Here is a 23,320-nt window from a genome sequence, read left to right on the forward strand (position 1 = left end):
TGAAATAAAAGTCAGATGGAAAGAAAAAAAAAATACTCCATGATTTCACTGCTGTGTAAAACAATGAAACAAAACTAACTCTTAGATAAGAACACATTTATTGTTACCAGAGTGGGAAGGGTAAAGCAGGTAAAGGGGATCAGGTAGGTAGTAGAGGGACAAGGTAGTAGGGGGACCTTGGTAGGTAGGTAGTAGAGGGACGAGGGATCTAATCTAGGCTGATTCATTCTCTGTACCTTGTTTTATAGTTTTGATATTGTAGTCATGCAAATTTTATGTATTAATGGGACAAAGTAACATTTCAAGTACCCTACAAGCTAAAATTTAAAAAAAAAAAAGACTTTTATATTCATTTGTACTTATATGTGGACTATAAAGAAACAAAACAAAACAAAAAAATAAACAACCAACCTTAGAAATCTGACTATGGAACTGAGGCTACAAGATGGGGAAGTTTGGGGAGAAAACAGTAGGAAGGAGGCAGAAAGGACTGCAAGTGAAGGTCTGTGGGTGTTTTGGGTGAGTGTAATGTGATGACATGCATCTGAGTAGGTATCATTTTAGGCCTCTGAATCCCATAGAGTGCTGTGAAACAATGTCACCTCAATTAAAAAAAATAATGATTTGTGACTATAGTTAATAAAAATATATTGTATTTTTTAAAGCAACTAAAAGTAAACCTTAAAAGTTCACAAGAAAAAAATGTAACTAATGCTTTGTACCTAGGTACTTTGCGGTTATCATTTATTATACATTATAAAAATATATACATATATATATTGAGTGTTATGTGGCATATCAATAACACCTCGATAAAAGTATGATAGTAATTTGGCAAATATACCTAGTAGCATATTCTAAGAATAAAGCAGTGCAGACATTTTTTTTTAATTTAAATCAAGAATCACCTTAAGGGTACTGTTATTCTCAGACTTTTTCTTTTGTGGATTTTGACATAAAGACAATTGAAATTATGTTGTTGAGGATCGGGATTTTGGACATAAGTATAGAAGAAGGACAAATGTAAGATATATGAATAGAGGAAAAACTTATATTTCTAAATTTTAATAAGATTAGTATGAACTCCTGAACTATTTTGCCCAAAATAAAGTGTAGTTCTCATTTAGTAGACAAACCCGCTTCACCGCTGCCACCATTGATTTCCCATTTCTGGTGTTTACATTTTTTTGTGATTCCCCTCCCTTGGATATGGTGAGGTCAATGTTATTTCTCATTAATAGCATATGGCAAAAGTTATTAAATGTTACTGTGTTGATTAGTTTCTTAAATGGCAAATATGATTACTTCCTTATGTTAAATTCTTCTAGAAGATTTGATGAAGTTATGGTAAAGAAGTCCTCATGACAAAGAACTGTGACACTCTATCACATGAAAACAGCACGAGCATAAAGCAGGGACCATCAATCATACAACTATAAAAAAAAATGAAATCCAATGACAAGAATGAACTCTGGGCTTAAAAGTATATTCCTCTCCAGTTGAGTCTTCATGTAACAATATAGCCTTGTTATGATTCTCACTGAAGCCCTTTAAGACTTTGGGCAAAAAAGCAAATCAAAGCATGCCTACAATCCTGACCTTCAGAAACTATGAAATGAGAAATACATACTTGTAAGCTTCTAAGTTTGACAATTTATTATGCAGAAAGATAAAACATTATTTTTAAAAACTTATAACTCAGTAATAATGAGAACCCTAAACATCTTTATTGAAAATTGTTTCTTTTTCACTAGATAAGTTAATATTTCTTAGAGAAATTACTGATTATATATTTGGAGCAGAAAATATATGACTGGATTTATCAGGCATTCAGTAGAGACCTGAGATGAGTTACATTGAGGCACACTAAGATTTAGTCTTAGGTCTGCATAAAATAAAATGTAAATATCATAAGGAGAAAAATATAAGGAATAAAAAGAACCTCAATTAATGGAGATTAAAAATATGTCTAAAAGATGTAATATATATATGTGCTTAATTACAGATTAAATGCTGCATAAGACGCGATCAATGAACTTTAAGACATAGATTTAAATCTACCCACATGAGGCAACAGGAAATTTAAGACTATAAATAGCATACAGAAGCTTGATTACATGTAAACCAATAACCTGTGGTCTAATATACATGTAATAAGATCCCTCAAATAGAGACAGAATCAAAATTTTAAGAAATGGTTGACAAGATTTTTCCAAATTTGATGAAAACAAATCCATAGATGTAAGAAATATATCCAAAAAATAAATACAAAGAAAATTACAAGACAATGAATACCAATAATAAAATTTCTGAAAACCAGTGAAAAAGAGAAATTCTAAAAGTAGTCTGAGAAATAGGACACAGTGCACCAAAGGAGCAAAGGAAAGACTAGTGAAGACTTCCTTGCTGAAATTAAGTAAGCTAAAGGGCAATGGAATGGCATTCTTTTATCTTAAAAGAAAAAAATACAGTATTCTTTATTCAGTGAACAAATCCTTCCAAAATGAAGGCAGAGAATCTTACAGAAATCATGACCATAAAAGCTACATTACAGTAAGTTGAAATGAAATTTCTTTAGACAGAAAGAAAATGACATTCATAAGATTGAAAGTTCTTGCTGTACAAACAAATTAAAAACAATGGAAATAATATATATGGTATGTATTGTTTTAATCTGCTAAGTCTGTGATAATCATTATGCAAGAATGAGGGCTATGGATGCCTTAGTGGTGGGTGTGGGGTGAACAATTATACCTGGAGAGTTGGGATCCCCTATTGCTTAATGCTATATAGTCTTGTAAATCAATATTACCTTAATGAAAAATTATAATAACAAATAGAAAAATAAGACACCTAATTGTAAAATAATCTTATGACAACCAACATGATAATTATGAGTGCATTAATACCCAGATAGCAGACTCTACCTCACTAAACAAACTAGTGTTCCTTAAAAAAATTGCTGACTATAAATTTGAAACAAACATACACATATAACTATTACTTTTCTTAAAGATAATTAACAGTTTAAAGGAAAATATTAATGTATCATTTTGTGGGTCATATGTTATAGTAAAATTTATGACAACAAAATGATAAAGAAAGGAATGAGAAATTATAGTATGCAAGGGCCTCATATCTAAAGTCGTATAATATTAGCTGAAGGTAGACTGTAATAAATTGAAGGTGCGTATTATAGATCATAGAGTAAGATTTAAAAAGAAAAAAGTAGAGATATGTGGAATTAAAAAATAATAACATAGGTAAAAAGAGAAAAGCACAAAGAATAGATGGGAAAATAGGATACATAAAAGGGAGTGGTAAATTTAAATCCAACTATGTCAATAATTATATTAAATGTAAATGTTCTAAACATTTCAATTGGGAAGTGAATTACCAAACTGGATATAAACAAGACTCATTGTATCAATAATTTCTCCATGAGACAACCACTATAATGTCAGTGTGCTGAAAATTTAAGGATAAATCATGCAAACAATAAAGGGAAAAGGTTGTAATAGCTATATAAATATGAGATAAAATGTTTATAAGAAATAAAAGTTGTGTATGTGTGTACATCAGTTCTTCAATAGGATATGGCTATTTTAAATGGATTTATATGAAATAAAAGTGTCTCCTAAAACAACGCAATGGTTGAACGATAGAGTCAAATTTACTCTATTTTAATCTCTCATTGATAGAATAAAAAGAAAATCAGTAAAGATACTGCCACTTGTTTTCCTTTCCTATCCTACTTCACCTAATTGACTTCCTATGTTAGAGCATATCAATCAATACAACAGAATATTCCTTTCAGGTGCTTATGAAAAATCTACCAAGATTTAATCATTGATTTAATCATTTCTATGATTAAAATCTTAGAAAGTATATATTCTGATCAAAACAGAATTCAATTATAAATCAGTTAGATACATTTATGATAAATTCCTCAAATACTTGGGAATTAAACTTCCAAATAAGTTGTGGGCTAAAAAAAAAAAAAAAGTCAAAGGGAAATTAGAAAATACTTTGGAAAAAAATGAAAAGCAATTATCAAAATTTATGGTATGAAATAAAGTAGTGCTTATAGGGAAATTTATAGTTTTAAATTTGATTTATATATTTGAAAAATATATTCAAATAACTTTTCAAATTTTACCATCAGAATCTGGGAAAAAGAAAACACTAAGCTAAGAAGTATTAACTATTAAGAATTAATATTAAAGGTCTATTAAATACATTTTAAATGTTTCAAAGAAACATTAGTGCTAAAAGATAGAAATCAGTGATTTATATTGGCAGAATGCAGATTGGTGGATTCCTGGAGCTGGAAGAGAATCAGAAAGCAAGAAGGAACTTTGGGAATGAGGGAAATATTCTGTATCTTATTCTGGTAGTAGTTACACATGTGTATACATTTGTGAAATATCGCTGAACTATAGATTTAGAATGGGTGATTTTTTATTTTATTTAAGTTGTACCTTAATGTTGATTTTTCTTTAATTCTTAGATATTTTCGAAATTGAGTATTAGTTTTGTGAGTCACATAAAATATTGTGATTATTTTAAAGATACAGTCCTTATCTAATAGAAGTATATATTAACATATTTGTGGATGCAATAATACAACTTCTGGGATTTGTTTCCTAAGATTATTGGTTGTGGGCAAGTAGTCAGGAGTATAGATGAAACATGATTTGGAATAATTTGATAATAGCTTACAGTAATTGATGGGTATATATGAGCCTCATATGATTATCTTTAATTTTGAATTTGTTTGAAATATTCCATAATAAAATATTTAAAAGCATGTCTCTTTAACTCATATTAAACCTGGCACATTAAACAAAACAGACATTTTAATATAAGTTTTTAATTAATGACTCTTTTTCACTATTTCTAATTCAATGATCACTTTAACAATTCTAGTACATGATCTCTATCCCTGTTAATAGTAGGTCTGTACCTCCAATTGCCTTTTTTCCCTTCTGAATTACTTTTCATAGAGTGGGGGATCTTATAGAGTTTAAGGGTCAGTTGACATTAAACTAAATTCTGGATCAACATTTTCTAGCTATAAACTTGAGAAAGGAATTTTATTTATCAGAGTTTATAAAAAAGAGTCAATACTAGCCTCACTACATTTTTATAAGGTATAAATGATACAACCTGGTGCAATAACTTAAATATTAGCTTTGTAACTTTTATGATGGCATCTTGCAACACAACTTAACCTCATCTAGATCCATAAAAAAACTCAAGGTCTATCTCCCATTTTCAATTTAATCTCTTTTTATTCAACTTTGCTTTGCCATCAATAATCATCCCATGCTGGGCCTCCCTGGTGGCACAGGGGTTGGGTCTCCGCAGTATCAAGCTAACACCAGCCACTCTGTCGTGAGTTTGATCCCCAGCCAGGGAGCTAAGATACATGGCACAGCAGGCCTCTCTTGTCTCACCTGCTGCTCCCCTCAGCATTGCATTTCAGTCAGCCTGCCTGTTCTGCTCCCCACTCTGTCTCTGGTGAATCCTCTCAACCCCTGCACCACTGGCCTAGTCCCCAGTTCTTGCTTGCATCCATAAATAAAAATCTTTAAAAAATAATCATCCCATGGGAAAAATTACATCCCACTTATAACTATTTCTAAACTGACAGTGATATTGGCAACATCTCAGTCATGGGTTCTGAGGTACACTGAAATTTCTTCACATATTTGGAATACCCCATTCCCTTCCATTCTGTCCTAAAATAATTGTACAATTTCCCCAGCTGTCTCAGAACCTTTTCTTTTTTGGCTCCCATACCATTCTTGGGATAGACAAACACAAAGTCAGAGCAATGACAATTGGAATGCCATGACTATTCAATTGAATTTCAATTTCCTTCAATGGGGAAAGCCAGGAGGAACCAATTATTGTTGCTTTAACATTGTGCAATTTTACCTCAGGCACCACTTAGGATCCAAATGAAAACATTTCAATTCCTGCTTATTACCGTCTTCCTGATAAAACCCTGCTTTTTTCCTGGCTCCCGAAAATAGTTCTATATCAAGGGAAGCCTCTATTAAATACATTTCACCATCTTGGCCATATTAACAACTATTAAAAGAAAAAAAGTTATACAGGGACCAATATTCCACATATAATGCTGTTTGCTGTTTATTTTGCCAGCCATTTTATGTGGTATTGCTCTTATTTCCTCTTGTCACAACTTACTTGAGAACAAAGTCAGTACAATTCACTTTCTGTTTGGGACATCAATTCCCAATCTGGAAGAAATCTTCATCTCCATGCTGAGTTAGCTTACATCTGCCACAACTGCAGGATTTCTGGGAGGCTATTGGCACAACTCACACATTTCCACTGTGAAGTTTGGCTTTGGGAGGGAGTGAAAGTGTTGTTCCCCTAGCAGTCATTCAGGGCCACAAACTGTGAAAGCCAGTGCCACCTAACAAGCTGTGAAAATTTCAGCCACCTGAGGAGCTGAAAAAGACAAAGATGATGCTAGCTGAGATGTGATCTGGCAGGAGGAGTCTCAGGGGGAGTGCAGACATCTTAGGCCCTCATGTCAGCCAAAAAACCAGCCATTTTGAACTGAGGAACAAAGTCCTCAGGGACCCCAAAACACAAGAACTTGAAATAAATTCTATCATGTTAGAAATGTGACTACACGGGGGCAGGATATTAACCACCATAAGCCGTTATGCTTTAAGTCTGTTGCATCAAAACAACAAATCAAGGAAGGAGAATAGAAACTTAAACTCTAAACATATCCAGAGTCTAAAATCTGAGTCAACTTCCAACTCAGACTCTTGATTCTGCAGCTCAGCATGACAAGAATCTATAAAAAAACCCCAAAACTCTGGGGTAGCCCAGGCTGCAAAGAAATGTACTATTTTCTCCCCAGGCCCCTCCTGTATTAGAACAGTAACCAGGAGTTTTTATGGGTCGTTACTTTTCCTTATGTTCTGTAAAATAGACTCCATTCTGCCCAGGGCTCATCTGGCATGCTGCCTTTCCTCCGCACCTCCCAAGCTCTCTGAATCCTCTTGTTTCTCTTGTCCCAGTTGGACATGACATTGTCACGGAGATTTAACCTCATCACTGCCTCACTTTTCATGCTAGTGTGATCATCATCCCGATTTTTAAGAATTTAAAGGTCAGTATCAATTATCCTATCAAAGTTGTTTCACATCACTGGAGAAGCTTTGAAAATTAGACTTAAGTTCCTGTTGTCAACTTATGTTGGGGTTGTGCTAGGTCTTGGAAGCTGTTTTTTAGCCAAGGTACATGGAAAGCAACGTATAACGGTGATCTCTTGTTGTGTACATTGCACTGATCCAGAGACAAACATAGCATTTTGACTAATTTTTCACAGTACATCTCAAAAATGCCTCTGTTCTTTTTGTCATCTATAATGCCCATTAGCTTGAAGGAGTCAAGAATTCGGAATATTATAAAGATGATTTTGGAAATTTAGGAAGTTCTACCTTTAAGATAGAAGAAATTATGTCCTCCTGATTCTTTCCCTTGAGTTCTAAAGGAGGTTCTCAAAATTAAGAATTCTATTTGAATGAAGTCGAGATTATTGTTAAAGGATATATTTTTACAGAGCAAATCAATGACCCTTATGAAAACATAAAATGAGAATATGTAAAAGATTTAATTCAGTTAATGAGGAAACCAGTAAGACTTTACCCCCAGTTCCAAGGCTGATTCAAAGCATCATACATATATTGGCAATCAAGTACAGAAATGAGCAATGATATAAAATGATATAAAGAAATAATTTTAAAAGAATGTAAAATGAATTTACAAATGGATGATGAAAAATTTGACAACTGCACTCTCCCCCGAACATATATGTTTGTGTAGCTATGCACAAGAATTATCTACATTAGTATTAATTTTCTACAACTTTCAGAATTGTACAGTGAAATACAGAGATGAACTAACACCTCTAAGACCTGACGATGCCTAGTTTTCTAGTGAAGACAGTTTGATCCTGTCATTCTTCACAAGTTTTCCTGTCATTCCAAAAATGCTGAAAAGGTATAAAGAGCTGCCCCTATCTTGTTTAGATTGCTGCTTAAAAAAATTCAGAGGGCTGCCTTGCATACACCTATATTAAATAACTCTGCTTGTTTTGCCCAAATTCCAAATATCAATCTGTAGCAAAGTTATACATGTACAATGATATCAGGGTAACAATTTCCTCTAGCAGTCAAAATAAAACTATCACAAAAAGGTGGCTTAGAACAACAAAATGTTTTCTCTCTGAGTTCTGGAGATCATAAATTTAATTTCTTCTCGGGGCTCTGAAGGAGAATCTATCCCAAGCCTCTCTCTTAATATTTGACAGTTATCTGTAATCCCTGGTGTTCATCCTTTGCCTTACTTTAGGAAAATACCATGTGATACCATGATGATGGTATCTGTTTGTATCTTCTCCAAATTTATCACTTTTTATAAAAGGCACCAGTCATTTGGATTGGGGCCCATTCTTAGATAGTATAACTTCATCTTAACTTGACTACATCTGCAGAGACTATTTCCAAATAAGACTATACCCCAGGTTCTGGGTAAGCATGAACTTTTGGAGGACACTATTCAACCCAGTTCACAAGAGATCAAACATTGAGAATGTGAAGGGAAGGGTATTTCTTACTAAAAGATTGTCAGGGAACCCTGAAAGGCAGACTGTTTTACAGGCAACAGGCATAAACCAGAACACTCCAATTAAAGAGCAATTCTTGTTTATAACCAGGTCTGGATTATCTCCAAAAAGTAAACCAAGCAAGTTAATGTGATACCAGACTTCTGGGCCAATGTTTCAAAGGCAACAGTCCACTCATATTCTCCAGGATTGAGGAGAAGCAGCTTCTAATTCTAGCTTTGCAGTTAATGAGCTGTGCAAACTTGGTCATGTCCTCTTTCTAATTGAGTCTTTCCTCTTATGTCAAATGAGGGAAATAGACTAGAATATTTTCAAGTTTCTTTCACCTCTAACGGGCTATGATTTATTATCTTATTTTAATAAATACAAAATGTGTAATTTAGTGATGAGAAGAGATACGGTGACTTTCATAATTGAGCAAATCTGCTTATGTCTACCTACACTCCTAAAGTTAGAGTAAGAATATTTGGGTACTTGTTTTAATTTTACATTGTTGTAGGAAACAAAGATTGGAATTGCCTGCTATCTTTTTTTGCTTGGTAGCAGACAAGGCCCCCAGTTTCAGCTGTAGGACTCTCACTTTGCATAGCCCCAGGGGTATTCCCACTTAAGTCTTAATTGAGCTCCAATGATAACATATATATGAGTTACAGTCACAGACTCCACCATGAACAACGTACTTGGAGCTTTAATGACAGTTGCCCTACATAGCTAAGTGCAACAGAGTGGACACATGACATGATGGAACAACTGGTAACCTTTCTTGAAAATTTCAAAGTGAGAATAACTCTAGGTTTTCCTCATAAACTAAGAAATGTAAACTAGAAATCATTAGACTGTGCATATATGCTAAATATGTCAACAGAAAAAAATGAGAAGATGAAAAAAAAAAGAAGTATAGAGTGAATGTGAAAGAAAATACTACATGAGATCTTGGTTGCTTCCACTCCTTATAAGGCCTACACTCCTGTATCTCTCCCAGGACTCTCTTTCTTAAGCTATTTTGAAGTGTGCTACTTATAATTAAACTTGGCCAAGACATTACTGATTTAATATACCAGTAATTAAAAATTATACATATTGTTTTATATTAATTTCATTGTGAAAATGCTTTATATATTTTCATTTGACTTCCTACAATAGGTAAATACTGATTTATCAAAATTGTTAATAAATTTAATGATCATTTTAATGATAACCAAAATGATTACATTATTCATAATCTAACAGAAATTATCTTAAATGAATATGAATGTTCTAGGTAGTTTCTGCTGCAGGTAATATTAATATTTAGAAGGATTATTAATATATTTTGCTTAAACCTTTGGATGCTTAAGTTGCAATATGCAAACCATTCAAAATATGATTTGCCATCCCTTCTCCTTTATATCTCTGAAATAGAAACATGAAGGAGCCATTCAAACTAAGATCCATGAAAGGATTATTTTCAGCAACCATTAAAGGTAAAGTCCCAAAATCAGTGATGAACTCTTTCATTTTTTTTTTAATTTTAATTTTATTTTTATATTCCCCATACAATTGCAACCCCCTTATTTTGACCCCAATCCTTTCTTTCCCCGCCCCCCAACCCCATAGAGTGTCTCTGGTTCATAGTTGTTTGTTGATTTTGATTTTTACTTTCTTATAGTTATTCTTTTTCCTGGTCCCTTATTTAAGTTTTCTAGATTCCTGCTATGAGTGAGACCATCCAGTAATTTTCTTTTTCTTTCTGGCTTATTTCGCTGAGCATGATCCCTTCCAGCACCATCCATGTTGCTGCAAATTGCATGTGTTTATCTTTTTTGAATGCTGAGTAATATTCCATGGTGTATATATACCATATCTTCTTGATCCAGTCATCTATTTTTGGGCATTTGGGTTGTTTCCAAAGCTTAGCTATTGTAAACAGTGCTACTACAAACATAGGGGTGCAGGTGCTCTTTGGAATTGATGTTTCTGTGTCCTTTAGGTAAGTACCTAGGAGTGGAATTGCTGGATCATATGGAAGCTCTATGTTTAAGGTCAAGAAATCTTAGAAACATCAATTCCAAAGAACACCTGCACCCCTATGTTTATAGCAGCACTGTTTACAATAGCTAAGCTTTGGAAACAACCCAAATGCCCAAAAATAGATGACTGGATCAAGAAGATGTGGTACATATATACCATGGAATATTACTCAGCATTCAAAAAAGATAAACACATGCAATTTGCAGCAACATGGATGGCACTGGAAGGGATCATGCTCAGCGAAATAAGCCAAAAAGAAAAAGAAAAATACCGGATGGTCTCACTCATAGCAGGAATCTAGAAAACTTAAATAAGGGACCAGGAAAACGAATAACTATAAGAAAGTGAAAATCAAAATCAACAAAAAACTACGAACAGAGACACTTTTAGGGGGGCGGGGGTGGGAGGGGAGGGATTGGGGTCAGAATGGGGGGGCTGCAATTGTATGGGGAATATAAAAATAAAATTTATTATTAAAAAAAATAAAAAAAAAGAAATCTCCACACAGCTCTCCATAACAGTTGGGCCAGTTTGCACTCCCACCAACAGTGCAGGAGAGTTCCTTTTTCTTTACAACCTCACCAACATTTGTTGTTGCTAGTTTTTTTAATATGTGCCATTCTCACTGGTGTGAGATGGTATCTCATGGTAGTTTTGATTTGCATTTCCCTGATGACAAGTGATGTTGAACATTTTTTCATATGCCTGTTGGCCATTTGCATTTCCTCTTCAGAGAAGTTTCTTTTTAGCTCTTCTGCCCATTTTTTGAATGGATTTTTTTCTTTGTTTTTGTTGAGTCTCATCAGCTCTTTGTAGATTTTTGTGATCAGTCCTTTATCATTAGTGTTGTGTGCAAAAATGTTCTCCCAGTCGGTGGGTTTTCTCTTTGTTTTTGTTATTGTCTCTTTTGCTGTGCAGAAACTCTTTCATTTGATGTAGTCCCAGCTGTTTATCTTTGCCTTCGCTATCACTGCTTTGGGTGATGTGTCTGTAAAGATGTCTTTGATGTGCATATCATGTAGTGTTTCACCTATATTTCCTTCTATGTATTTTATGGTTTCAGGTCTTATGTCTAGTTCTTTAATCCATTTTGAGTTGGTTTTTGTGTATGGTAGTAGTAGTAAAGCTTCATTCTTTTGCATGTAGCAACCCAGATTTCCCAGCACCATTTATTGAACAAACTTTCTTTGCTCTAATGCATATTATTTGCTCCTTTGTCAAAGATTAGTTGACCATAAATCTGTGGGTTTATTTCTGGATTTTCTATTCGATTCCATTGGTCTGTATGTCTGTTCTTGTTCCAATACCATGCAGTTTTGATGATTATGGCTTTGTAGTACAGTTTGAAGTCTGGGAGTGTGATGCCTCCATTCCCTTCTTTTTTTTTTTTTTTTTCAGGAGAGTTTTGGCTATTAAGGGTTCTTAGTGATTCTATATGAATTTCAACAATAATTGTTCTATTTCTTTGAAGAATGACATCGAAATTTTTATTGGGATAGCATTGAATCTGTATATTGCTTTTGGTAGGATGGCCATTTTAATAATGTTTATTCTTCCAATCCATGAGCAGGGGATGTCTTTCCATTTCTTTGTGTCTTCTTCTATTTCTTTTAACAGTGTTTTATAGTTTTCTTTGTATAGGTCCTTTACCTCTTTTGTTAGATTTATTTCCAAGTATTTGATTTTTTTTGTTTCGATAATAAAAGGGATTTTTTTGTTGATTTCTTCTTCTTCAGATTTATTGTTTGTATATAGGAAGGCTACTGATTTTTGTGTGTTGATTTTGTATCCTGCCACTTTACTGAACTAATTGATTAGTTGAATTAGTTTTTCTGTGGAGTTTTTGGGGTTCTCTATGTATATTATCATATCATCTGCAAATAGTGATGGTTTGACTTCTTTTCCTATTTGGATTTCTCGTATGTCTTTATCTTGTCTTACTGCTCTTGCTAGGACTTCCAGCATTATATTGAAAAACAGTGGTGAATGTGGACATCCTTGTCTTGTTCCAGATCTTTTCTTTTTTTTCAAAGATTTATTTATTTATTCATTTATTTATTTATTTATTTATTTATTTATTTTATAAGTACTGGGTATAGTCAGAAGAGCGGGAAGGTGAGAGAATTCACCAGAGTCAGAGAGAAGAGCAGATCAGGCAGACTGACAAAGTATACTGCTGAGGGGAGCAGCAGGCGGCAGGAGAGATCTGCGTGCCATGTGGGACCCTCCTCCAGTGGCCGGGGAGCAGCCGGGGATCGAACCGGTGCTGCAGAGGCTGCGGGCAGCTTCGCAACCCAGCGCTCCACCACTGCGCCACCAGGGAGGCCCGTAGTTCCAGATCTTAATGGGAATGCTTTCATCTTTTTGCCACTGAGAATGATACTGGCTGTTGGCTTGTTATATATGGCCTTTATGATGTTGAGGTATGTTCCTTGTATCCCAAGAATTTCAAGGGCTTTTATCATGAATGGGTGTTGCACTTTGTTGAAAGTTTTCTCGGCATGTATTGATATTATCATATGGTTTTTATATTTCTTTTTGTTGATGTGTTGGATAATGATTTATTTTCGGATGTTGAACCATCCTTGTGTCCCTAGAATGAATCCTACTTGGTGGTGGTGAATTATCTTATGGATACATTGTTGGATTCTGATAGCTAAAATTTTATTGAGGATTTTTCAGTCAGTGTTCATTAGGGAGATTGGCCTGCAGTCTTCTTTTTTTGTGTTGAGTGATGAACTCTTTTAAAATGCAAAGTTGGTTTTTCCACAAATCCTCAAAAGTAAAACAATGGATTTATGAAGACCTCCTCTCATAAAATCTCAAAAAACACCTAGATACTCCAAAGTTTATGGAGTTATCAAATGGTGAAGTCAGTCTGAGATAATTTAACTGGTAATGATTCTTCTCTTGGCAATGCATTTCACATAGAGTATGTTGAGAAATGGACTTGTACCTAACTCTTTTCTCCCACCACAGAATTCAGCGCTTACCCATGTATCCCCCACCTCCAGAGAAAACTAGGGACCGGTAAACGGCTACATGCCTGCCTTAGTTTCACAGATAGTATTTCCGTCAGTGTTTCTTGAAATAATCAAGATTAATCTTGAAGTAACCAATGAGACAAGACATTACTGGAGTAGCATTATGAACCTATGTCTTATTCTCTTTCTCAAATACACACAAAAAAAAATCCTGGGATGAAACTTTTAACACTCTACACACACACACACACACACAAACACACACATCTCTGTGTGTGTGTGTTGTGTGAATATATATATATATATATATATATATAGAGAGAGAGAGAGAGAGAGAGAGTTACTTCTGTAAACCATAAAATATTAAATGCATGTAAATAGTGTTATTATCCTGGACTGCACAGTTGCCTATATAGAAGACTTTGTATGATAATTGTGATATAAAGTTATGAATTGTTTAAACATCACTAGTAAATGTAATGTTGCAAGAAAATTTAAGTTTCACTTTCCACAAACACATATTACATGTCAATTATGCAATTCCATAGAAATAAACTACAGTGATTAGCATCTATTTAGCATGTATTACATGCCATACACTCTTTCAGGAACTTCATAGACAATAATTCTTTAAGCCTGATACCAAACCAACTGTCCCCCCCCATCTAACATATCATAAGCATTAAGACAACATAACTGATCTACTCTATATTATTTCAAAACAAGACCATGGGTTTAGAATATTCCTTAGTGTTTTTCATCCATAAAACCAGAATATGCTGTGTTTGTTTGCGTCTGCAGTGTTTACCAAGACATGGCAACTCCTAAACCCACATTCCTACTCATTATATGCTTATGTCAGATGTTGCCATATTTAAAGGTATACAGCTCAAACAGGATTATATTAACTTCATAAAATGCCTTCTAACATTTATAGTCATATAAAAACAAAGCAAGCCCTGAACAATTCATATATGGGCCCAAATCCCAAGAGCCTCCCTTCCTCTTATCTTGTCACTCTCCCACCTGGGTCCCAGCTCTTTTCTGGGCCAGCTTATTTAGTCTTCTATAACCTGCAACCCACATGTCAACTCTTTGCCATGAAAACACCCCTGGGCTTGAAGTTCTTTTTCTGCTCTGATTGCTTTCTGGACAGAATTTGCCTTCATTGCTTTTATGGTTTTCTTAGTGAGGAAAAAAAAAAAAAGTAACTGGGCAGAGGAAAAGGGGAACACATGAGAATAAACTTTATACTACAGTCTGTTTGGTGGAAAAATTTTTTGACAATGCCAGTACAAAGTGACCTCTGACTTGAACTGAGTACAGTTATAGTGGAGCATTTGTATTAGTTTTTAATAACAGTCGCAATAACATTTTATCTTTTTCAGAAGCTTTACTGCTGGAGGTAGAAATAAAAGAGCATTTAGAAGGATGATATTTAACAACATGTATGAACCTGGAGGACATTATCCAAAGTGAAATGAGTCAATCACAGAAGGACAAATACTCTATGTATATGATTCCATTTATAGGAGGGATCTAAAACAGTGAGTGGTCTTTGCCAGGGAACTGCTGTGGAGGTGGGCATGGGGAGTTGTATTGCCAGGAGGATAAAGAAGTCTAGGGTTCTGCTGCAAACGGGGTGCCTGTAATTAGCATTCTAAAATTTGTTGCAAGAGTAGTTCTCATGTTAAATTTTCTTACCACAAGGGAAAAAAAAGAAAGAAAAACAAAGGGATACAAGGAAACTTTCAGACTTTCTGATTCTGGATATGTTTATTACCTTGATTATGCTGACAGTATATATCATAGGTGTCTGCCTATGTCTAAATGTTTCAAACGTGTGTATATTAAATATGTGCAGTTTTTGGAATGGCAATTCTATATCAAAAAAAACTGTAAAAATAATGTTAATTATGTTCAAAAATTAATGTTATGCAAAAACCAGGGGATCAGAAATATAATCATTCCTACTGTATAGGGGTCAAATAAAGGTAAAATAGTAAGATGATCTTAATAATTATAATTATGAATTTATAATGATGATTCTCATGATAATGTATTAACTTTTTAAACATGACTACATGCCCAATACCAAGCTATATGACTTAACATGCAACGTTTAATTCATACAGAATAGTCCCTATTAACTACTTAATTTAATACCTGACCTATAATAAGGTTTCAGTAAAGAGTAACTAAAATAATAATTATTTCTTTTAGTGTATTGTTACGATTAGTCAACACTATAATAAAGCTTATCTTTGTTGGAAGCATTTTTACCACAGGTAGAAATTATAGACAATGGATACAGATGTATTTTAGAACTGCAGTAAATATATATAGTTTTCATTCAGAGAGACCAAGATGGTAAGGGGTAAGATTAAGAAAGAGAGGGGAGGTGGGCCTCCCCTGGTGGCGCAGCGGTTGAGCACTGGGCCGTGAAGCTGCCTGCAGCCTCTTCAGCACTGGTTCGATCCCTGGCCGCTGGTGAGGGTCCCACATGATGCGCAGACCTCTCCTGCTGTGCCTGCTGCTCCCCTCAGCAGTGTATTTTGTCAGTCTGCCTGTTCTGTTCCCTACTCTGTCTCTGGTGAATTCTCTCACCCTCCTGCACTTCTGACTGTACCCAGTGCTTGTATAAATAAATAAACAAATCTTAAAAAAAAAGAGGGGAGGTAGGCCCTGAATCTGCAGAGAGAAGAAATTAAGTGATAAGTCTCAGAACTGCACAGCATTTGATTTATAACTACAAATATTTAGCAAGGGGTCAGGGATGGAAATGCTTTGGGTAACATTCACAGGGAATTTTCCCATTCTCCCCAGGACAACCACTCCTGTTGAGTGATCTCCCCGTCCCCAATTTTTCTGAGGAGATCTGATCAGAGAGATCATAAGCCAGGTCCTCTAATTCATTGAGCACCACCTAGAAAGCCCTACAAAGACAACAAAATCAGGTGTTTCTGTACAGCCAGCTGTTGAGCCATTTCAGGGACTCCTTTGCACTCTCTCTGGGTGATAGAAAAAAAATATCTGTTTGCTGATGCTTGAAATTCCTTTGACAAGGTGGAAACGGGGCAGCCTGTGATCCAAAATTAGAAAAGAGAGGAAAAAAGAATATGCACATGTCTGGAGGGTAAAATAATTTGCTAAGAATAAATTTCAGATAAAATGTAATCAACCAAGTGTAAATGAATGGTATTAGCCATTTTCTGTTTTGATAGCAGAGTGGGGAGTGAGGGGAACAGGAGGAGCTTAGAGTAGCAGGAGACTTAGAACAACAAAAGTGAGGAGTCGTCCTTTAAAGGACTGATCATATTCACGTGACCCGGACCTGTGTGTGGCCACACGCTAGACTATGTTGACCTCTGAAAAAACAAACATAATGACTCTGAGAAAGTTGCTTGGCTTCCCTTTTATTTTTTTGTTTTAAGATATAATGACTTGCTCTGAAGAAATATTAATTGACTTATAGCTACAGTTTGAACTTGGACAGAAGCACATCTATTTTATTTATAGAGTCAGAGTTGAAGAATAATCACAAGTTTAGTATCAACTACGCTTTAGTAATCCAGGAAGTTACAACCTACCAAGAAATAAACTTTTTCCTCCACACAAGAAATATTTAAGTGAGCAAAATAACAAGTACTGTGAAAGGGAGATGAATCAGAGAAGCTATTCTGGGAGACTTTGACACAACAGAAGATCTTAATTTAAGAAGAGAAGAAAGCTAAGTACTCAGATTTTTTCCCTAGTAGCTGGAAGGCATGAACCAAGAATTCCCAGAGAATTTATCCAAGCCCCCTTCAGGTAGAACAGCTTCAAAGGGATACACACTCATGTCAGTGTAAGTTTTAAACCCAGCTAAAAGTTATTTCTGAGCTCTCCCATGGGTACGCCATGCAGGATGGGATATTTACCACAGGCAAGTGCCTCCACGGTCTAGAGCTTTAATACTCAGAACGTTTTCTGACAACATCAACATTTTTGTTTGCACCAAAATTATAGGAGAGATGAATACATTCCCCAAAAGGTCACAGAATTGAGAATTAAGGAGCCAAAGAGAAGATTACAAAGAAAGAGGCAAGACTGAGGAATTGATGTTTCATGCAAGGAAGACGTATTTGCAGTTAAGTTGGGGAAGGGAAAAAAAGAAACAAGGAAGGGAAGAAGGACGGGGTGTTGTGTTGTCCTAGCAAAGCTAATGGTTCCTGAGAGCAGTTCCCTTCACTAAAACAGCCTCAGGAGAACTTGGAAAGAAAATTTTCCTTCCAACTTCTTAAAGTTCATTTAAATGGGAGAAGAACAAAACTGCCTCAATAGCGAGAGTCTGGGTGGGGATGGGGAACAGAACCAAGCCCTCAAGGCAACACCTGTGGGCTTACCATCTAATCGCTCCCATTTTAGGGCTTTATAGCCACTGAAGTGAACACTGGAATGAATTGGAAAGAACATCAAGGAAGATGCTGAGTGGCTGGTGGGTTAAAACAGCCATTACTAAGCACAGCCTAGGAGGAGCATGAAAATCCATTTCAGCACATTCTAAAGTATACATCATTATGCTTGTAATATTGTGATTTCAGATTCTTACTGTGAAGCGAGCATAAGTACATTACCCTCTGCATTGTATTTTAATTAGAAGAGCAAGTAAATAATAAACCAAACACAGCTAGAGGTGTGAAGGCAACCACATTTTCACTTTCCCCACATGTGCTGCTTTATCACTTATTCTATGGGTTCCATTCCCCGAATGACCTTTCTGGGTATCACAACAGAGTTCAGAGTAATAGTCACAATGAACAGGTAGTGTGGAGACTTGGCAAGAGGGAGTGGGGGAATTTTCCAAGTTAAAAGCCTGTAAAGTTTGTCAGCTCTCAGACTTGAGTACCCGATTCTTGTGCAGGAGATGATGAATGGGCCACCAGTGAACTCAGCTTCCTTGCAGGGGATACATTTCTGGGAAGGAGCAGAGGGCATGTCTTTTGCATAATGAGTCCACTGAGAAAGGGAAGTATGTAACTGCTGATCCTGCTGTAGAGAGTGCATCATTGGTAAGTCTGAAAACAAAAAGAAAATAATTTCTGCCAGGGCATGTCATTCTCCTTCCCGAAGAAGAGACTGCATTCGGGAACAATCTAAACAACTCAGGCTAGGGTGGCGGTTCCAGCATGTGGCTTGTCAAGTTAATTTATGGCTGTGTATAATTGGATGGTTGCTTTTTCCTGCAGAAAGATGAAATAGCCAAGCCAAGAGAGATGGGTATCTCGCTATTTCTAATATAGAGATAAAGATCTTATTTTTAGTGTGAAGAGAAAAAGAATGTGGGGGGGGGGGTGGGCAAAGATTAGGCTTTTTCAGTGCTGCAAAGTTTCAAAAAAAAGGCAAAAGAATGGAGAAATGTTTCAAAAAAACAGGAGCCTAATTACTCAAACTTTTAAGAGTTAATCTTGAATTTCCACAAAATGGAAGGCACTGCTTCTGTTAAATTTTCTTAAGATAGGTGAGCTGTTTCCCAGAACTAAAAATCAAGAGAAATTTCATTGAAATCTCTGTCATGTGGAAGCTTTTTTAAATCTTTTTTTTAAAATGTGCTTTATTCCTGTATTATAATAAACTCTAAGTCCCAAATAATAGCCATGATTAATCAAAGCAGTCAGTTATACAATATTAGATTGATTTCAAATCAAATCTTACTTCAGTGTCCATAGGGGAGAAATACTTTTGGTTAAATAAAAACTATAAGGCTGGGAGTCTGACTGTGATGTTGAAAGGACCAGCTGGTTACACCAACTTCCCAGGCTGAGAGCTCTTCTTCAGAAAACATCTTTTATTAATAGGGCTCCCAAAGGATCATCAGTGTCAAGGGCACTGTTGGGCAAACCATAACATGTGTTATGTAAGCCAGACTCTTGGTCTATTTAAAATAAGATTAGTTCTCGGTGTTGAGAAAGCTGGGACATAGAGACCCCAAAGGTTAGTTGTCTAAGAGAATACTCCATTTACCTAGGAAAATCCTGGGTTAAATTAGGTTCTTGAGAAACTGAAAAGTTTCACTCAAAGACAAAATAGCATGCATGGGTTTTTCAAAGACTATGACTCTGACTCATTGGGAATTACCATTTACTGCTCATGGGGTGGATATTTCTACAAATGCTGCTTTCCAGGTTTCTCGGACCCTTTATCCCCTTCATACTGATTTTATTTGTCAGATTAAGTTGGAAATGATATGAGAACTTGCTCTCAACAGTGGGAATTGCAAAATTTTAGTGATTCCTTCATTTTACAAATGCTTAAACAAAAACATGTAGAGATCAAATGACTTCCCAAGCTCATCTAGTCAGTTAAAGGGCATAACCAAAACTAGAATTCAGTCTAATAATTGACTATGATTGAAAATGAAGTTTATTAATAATCACTGTTTAGATAATCACATGAGGCATAGGGAAATGAAGATTATGAGAAAATGAACATTATGTTCTGAATAAAGGTGCTACCTAAATTCACATACTCATTAGTAGGTACTGTTTTATAGCTAGTTATTTTCATTTTGCTAAACTTTGATTACCTAAAATAAATAAAGCCTTTGAGCTAATAAAAGGTCCCAACTGCTAACAACTTAGTTTTAAGATTGAATATGTTTCACTCCATTTGTGTCCAGAAGAACCAATGTAAATAAAGAGTTTTTCCGGACTTGACCACTGAAATATTCTTTCAAATAATACTTTAAGACCTAAAAAAAAAACCCACAGTTTTTTTTTTTCCTTGAATCATATATTTCATTAAGGGACTAAAAAGCAGGAACACTACAATTCAAATAGTGCTAATGGTCCAAAACTTATTGAGCATCATTTCCATTCCTAATCCTGTCCATCCTTTTAGAAAATGAATTTTTCATGATCGCATCTTGCCTTCTGATCAAAAAGAGCAATTTAAAAGGATGGAGCATAAGCTCCAGTTCTTCCTTTTTGTCCACAGACCCTGTAATAATATATGTATCTATAGACATTACATGCATGTATATAAACATACCTATAAATCATATGCTTATATTTTGCTTTAAGCACTTTGGTTTAATGAACACTACATTTGATTTGTTGGGATGAGAAGAATGAGAGAATAAAGTACAGGCATAACCATAGGTCAATCACTTGAATTGTGGGATAGTGTCTTGAACCATATTGTTTTATGCTCAACAGAGAACTAGCTCATTGTGAATTACTATAGTCCTGTAGGATGTGGGATTAGTATGTAAATATAAGTTTCCAAGCATGAAATAGATCATGGTAAAGGCAGGATCTGGACTCCCTAATTGCTCATATGGATTATCACAATCTAGGAAATCTTCTGGATCACTCAAGCCTTCATTAAATCTTATTTTCTATTACATAGGTATGCCTTATATTATTCTTGTAATCATTTGGGGACCATCTAGACAGTGATAAATTCATTATGCAAGGATTAAAAAGAACTTTTTCTTATCTAGAAGATGCCAAGTACACCCATTTTTCTTCTCTAGCATTTTCCTATCACATGGCTGAGAGGAGAATAATAAATATAACCTCCCCGCTAGTATCATAGTATATATCTCTAAAACCACTCTCTGCAATGATTTTTAAAAAGAACTTGTTATCTCAATAAATAAAAAAAAACTATTTAAAAAACCTTAAAGAAATTCTCTAAGAATTAAGACATTTCAAATTCTTATGATCTAGATTTGTTCTACAAAGCAAATTGAATTAACATACCACAACAATTTCTTTGGCTGATTTCCTTTGTTTTTAAACAAAACACAGTCTTGGACTCATGTTCCATGCAAAACTCTTTTAAACATTAATCATTCAAGTATTCACTCATTTAAAAAAATTATGAACTTTTCTGTAGCATGCACTATGTTAGGTACTGTAGATACACCTGAATAATCCACAATCCAATGACTGAAATTTGGTTCATGGGTTAAAATTTCAAGTAATTTAAAACAATAAATGATTAGGGGAAAAACAAACATTACTGAGCAACAGCAAAATAAGAAAAGCACAAGCTATGAGTGAGAGATGGGGAAAGTGAGAAAATGGGTAAACGGGACCATTTGGGCAAAAGCAGATGGTGCATGTCAGAATAAAGTGGACAATGAAGTTGGGGTGTACAGGGAAGAATCACATCATGCCTGATCGCTGACATGCTAAGGAATTTGTATACATGATAGAAAGAACTGTGTTTATATAATTAACATTGGGTTTTAATAGCATCCCTGTAGCCTCAGTTCAGGAGTTTTGAAGGTAGGAATGAAAGAAACTGAAAGTAGATTTCAGAAACTACTTCCTAAATGCAGATGAGCAATGAGGGAAGCTTGGGCTAAGGAAGTTGAAATATTTTGTAGGAGTTAACACAGTAATGTAAATCTAGTAGACATTTTTGAGATAGCAACTGCAGAAATTGACCATTAATTAAATCTAATAGAAGACAAAAAGACTGAAGCAGATGAGTGGCATTTTAAATGTGAGCGGCTAGCATTATTATGGAACCATTCACTGAAACAAGGAAAGCCCTTTGAAATTTTAACAGTAAAGGTAATGGTGGGGATGGTCAGGTAAATGCTCTTACAGGTGAGACAAACTGATTGAGCTGCATAAGGAAGAATCTTGCAACTTTTCAGTGTGGTTTAAATTTTCGTAAAAATATTTCTTTTCACCTATCAACAATCTAGACAAGACACACAAAAAAAAGCCTTTTTGAATTTCAACTTCCAAATTATTACATACTTTCTTCAAAATTGTTTTATTTAAAGTCTTTTTTTAAAAGATTTATTTATTATTTATACAAGAACCAGGGTACAGACCAGATGTGCGGGAGGGTGAGAGGATTCACCAGTGTGGGGAACAGAACAGGCAGACTGACGAAATACACTGCTGAGGGGATCAGAGGGCAAGACAGGAGAGGTCTGCTGTGCCATGTGGGATTCTCACTGGCCAGCAGGGATCGAACCAGGGCTGCAGAGGCTGCGGACAGCTTCACAGAGCGGCGCTCAACTGCCGGCACCACCAGGGGAGGCCCCGATATTTTTTTATTTCAGTTTTTATTCTACAAACTAGATTTTCAAAAAGTTGAAAGTTTCAGAGAACATCCTTTAACAGGTTGATGAATATTATATATGTAGATGCTATTATGTAGATTAACACTAGTAAACTTTTTTTCCTATTATCTGACAAATGTTCTTTAGCTATTCGTGTCAAAAACCAGGGAATTTGGAGTTGGATGTAAATTAACATGTTGAGCATCAATTATGTGATAGTAATTTAAACTCCCTCTGCTACTTCTATGTGGTAAAAAAGGAAATAACAACAGTAATAATAAGTCATTCTTCCAAGGTCACAGGCCTGTAAATATAGCCCACAAACCCAGGTTGGCTTCATGGTAAAGACAAACTCCACAATGCTACTGAATTCAGGCAGCATTCTTGGTTCCAGTGTATATTGGATCTTTATATGGAATGATGCCTTATTCTCTCTGATTCCTTATTCTGTCATGTGCAAAAGAACAATTACTTTATACCCAGCAGAGCACTTATGATGTTAAGATGAAAACTGGTAAAAAATCTATAAAGTGCTATAAAATCATATCTAATACAGAAAATAAGTTGCATATATCTAGT

General features: G+C 35.1%; 1 long non-coding RNA gene across 1 annotated transcript in view; it reads left to right on the plus strand.

The window, feature by feature from the left end:
• Positions 1-23,320, plus strand: part of LOC129144821 (uncharacterized) — a 330,134-nt gene that overhangs the window by 253,645 nt on the left and 53,169 nt on the right. The window contains exon 3 of the long non-coding RNA XR_008549511.1: positions 10,079-10,140. This is a non-coding gene — a long non-coding RNA (uncharacterized LOC129144821). The remainder of the gene's footprint in view (positions 1-10,078; positions 10,141-23,320) is intronic.

This window comes from Talpa occidentalis, unplaced genomic scaffold (genome assembly GCF_014898055.3).
Source record: "Talpa occidentalis isolate TD23 unplaced genomic scaffold, MPIMG_talOcc4v2.1 talOcc4.7, whole genome shotgun sequence".
In the NCBI taxonomy this organism is placed as follows: Eukaryota; Metazoa; Chordata; class Mammalia; order Eulipotyphla; family Talpidae; genus Talpa; species Talpa occidentalis.